The sequence below is a fragment of the Octopus bimaculoides genome, chromosome 20 (genome assembly GCF_001194135.2).
Source record: "Octopus bimaculoides isolate UCB-OBI-ISO-001 chromosome 20, ASM119413v2, whole genome shotgun sequence".
Taxonomy (NCBI): domain Eukaryota; kingdom Metazoa; phylum Mollusca; class Cephalopoda; order Octopoda; family Octopodidae; genus Octopus; species Octopus bimaculoides.
This window is the reverse complement of record NC_069000.1, coordinates 15,801,413-15,804,498: the sequence shown is the minus strand read 5'-3', so window position 1 is coordinate 15,804,498 and position 3,086 is coordinate 15,801,413. Positions and strand designations below refer to the sequence as shown.

Sequence of the window (3,086 nt, the reverse complement as noted above, 5' to 3'; positions counted from 1 at the left end):
GGGTTCAGTCCTACTCCGTGGCACCTTGGGCAAGTGTCTTCTACTATAGCCTCGGGCCGACCAAAGCCTTGTGAGTGGATTTGGTAGACGGAAACTGAAAGAAGCCCGTCGTATATATGTATATGTTTGTGTGTCTGTGTTTGTCCCCCTAGCATTGCTTGACAACCGATGCTGGTGTGTTTATGTCCCCGTAACTTAGCGGTTCGGCAAAAAGAGACCGATAGAATAAGTACTAGGCTTACAAAGAATAAGTCCCGGGGTCAATTTGCTCGACTAAAGGCGGTGCTCCAGCATGGCCGCAGTCAAATGACTGAAACAAATAAAAGAGTAAAAGGGTATGTGTAGTACGCGCTCGTCGGATTTTCGTTTTCACGCAAGATGAACGAACGCATCGAGTAGAGACCATAAACACATGTCTCATCACCAGTGATGATAGTTTTCATGAAGTTCTGGGCCGTGGTTTGCGTAGTCAAACATTTCCTGTGCAATTTCTATGCGGAGTTGCTTCTGCTGTTTCTCCAGCATCCTGAGGAATTTTGCTGACACTCACCGCATGCATATATCCTCCGTTAAAATGGAATGTACTGATCCTGTGTTTATTCCCACTTCGTCAACAATTTTCTGGATTGTTACACAACAGTCTTCCATGATTATTCACCGAACATTCTCAATTGACTCCTCGTTTCGGCTTGTAGATGGCCTGCCTGAGCGTGCCTCTCTTTCCACTAAAGTATAGCTATGTCTAAAGTAGTTGTACCATTCTTTGATCTGAGTTTTGCCTTTGGCATCATCGCCAGAGGATTACTGAATCTTCTGGATGGTTTGAGCATGAGTATCGTCAAGGTTTTGGCAAAACATCATCTTAAGACAATTTTTTTTTTACGTTTGTTGTCCGTGTTTAAAAACAATTAGCATACCTGTTAGTATCTTTTGTTGTCTGGTAAATACTCCGAGTCTGACGACATTTTCTTTTTGTGAGAGAGAAAGAGAGTGAGAGGGTCATGTATTTTCATTGTTTCCTCGTTACAATCAAATCGTTGTTATTCCCGTCTGTTGGCGAGTGGCAACTCCAAAATAGTAAGAGAGGACATTTAATGTCCAGGTGTTGAAAATTTCAGTTTGTGCATAATGTTATTTTGTAACTTGATCGATCACAGATACCATTAAGTCAGTAGGTTTCCTATCGATTCGAGTTATAAACATTCTTTCATGTAACTGTTAGAGTAAACAGTAACGTTTTGTTTATATGTACACACATACATAAAAAGAGATAAGAGGAAACAAATCGATCGCAATTATCACTTTATAACTATCTTTACAACACTTTATATCGCAATTATAACTATAAGAAGCATGAGATACAAAGAAAAAATACATTGGCAGCGATGGGATTCGAACCCACGCCTCCGAAGAGACTGGTGCCTAAAACCAGCGCCTTAGACCACTCGGCCACGCTACCACTTGTTAGTTGGCCTCGTGAATAAATATGTCATGATTAAGCTAAACAAACGTGGTGAAATTCTAAGCTCTTATGTTTCTATATCACGTGGCTTACTCATTCATTGACCGGGTTATTTATTACAAATAGGAAGCTAGTGTATTTTCGTTTTTCATCCAACACATTTCACATTTTACACTTTCGAGTCAACATTAGCTCGACAATTTTAATGACTGTATCTCAATTCAGAATTTTCGAACCAAGTTACCAATGGTCTTTATCGTTTATGACATGAAAGTTGATTTATTATATCTATTGTATCATTTATTTACTCTTTTACTTGTTTAAGTCATTGGATTGCGGTCATACTGGAGCTCCTGGTTAATTTATGTTTAGTAATTATAGTCAGATGTATAACTGAAGTGTTAAAGCGAAAGTAGAGTGAAACTTAGAAGTGAAAAGTGATTAAGAAAATTATTTGGCGAAATGCATAATAATATTAGGAAGCTTTTAGGATCGAAATCAGTAGATTTCGTCAGATTGAATCTTGCTGTCGAAAGACCTAAATCAGGGGTTCTCAACCATTTTTACTTATGGACTCCTTTGATTGCTATTTTATTCTAGTGTCTCCCCACTCCCATAGTCATTCGATGTTTAAAACCTAGTTTTATAGATATTTCTTTCAAAATTCCTATTTTGTTTTTCTCAGATTAACTTGTGTAGTTTGGACTATGTAAAACATTAGCAGTTATGTACAGAGGTCACATCATCATCTCATTATACTTCCTTCCCCAACATACATAATCCACACCTGATTTGTGTCTTACGTCATTTAATGATTGTGTTACCTTTAAGAGAAATGAAAAGAATGTTGAAAATTTTTTCAATCATCTATAAGCTGTTCGCAATGAGTGGATGACAACAAAATCATAGCGGTGGAGCGTTACACTAATGACCGATCGTAGTTGCATAAACCATTACAACCAGAAATGTGAATTGTACATCTTGTATGGTAATTACCTTGATCAAAATATCAACATCTTTACAGTTGAACTGAAAGAAAATAAAGTTCCAAAACGGTACTTCCATAACGTTTATTTATGAAAAATTTATGCTTTCATACTTTATTCCGACATACTGTCACAACATTGTATTTACTTGCACAGAATTATGCATTTTTCCTTACAAAACTATTTAAAAACATCTTTTGTCTTTTATTCGTTTCATCCACTGAACTGCAGTGATACTAGGGCAACACCTTAAATGGCTTAGTCGAACAAATCGACCCTAGTTATTTTCTTTTAAAGCCTCGTACTTATTCTGGCAGATCTTTTTTTACGGAACAGCTAAGTTATGGGCGCATAAACTAACCAACATCAGTTGTTAAGTCGTAGTGGTGGTGGGGGACAAACACAAAGACACACGCGCACGCACGTACACACCCCTGATTGGAACTCCCCTCGTATGACATGTACACATGCTCAGTGACTTGCTTTAACTTCCGCAGATGTACAGGTATTTTTAATAAAGAATTTTGCATTCAAATAATAAATACATTGAAATTGTTGTTAATGTTCTGAATGAATGTGGGAATTTCGAGTAAGACTTGCTGTGATATTTTTCTTTATATATATATATATATATATAT

At 37.1% G+C, this 3,086-nt stretch overlaps 1 protein-coding gene and 1 non-coding gene across 3 annotated transcripts in view; one reads left to right on the top strand and one right to left on the bottom strand.

Annotated features, from left to right (window-relative positions):
- LOC106881276 (probable WRKY transcription factor protein 1) overlaps positions 1–3,086 on the top strand; it is a 54,448-nt gene that overhangs the window by 1,505 nt on the left and 49,857 nt on the right. The window lies entirely within an intron of this gene.
- On the bottom strand, positions 1,378–1,459 carry Trnal-uag (transfer RNA leucine (anticodon UAG)). Its single transcript has one exon. It is a non-coding gene; the product is annotated as a tRNA-Leu (tRNA).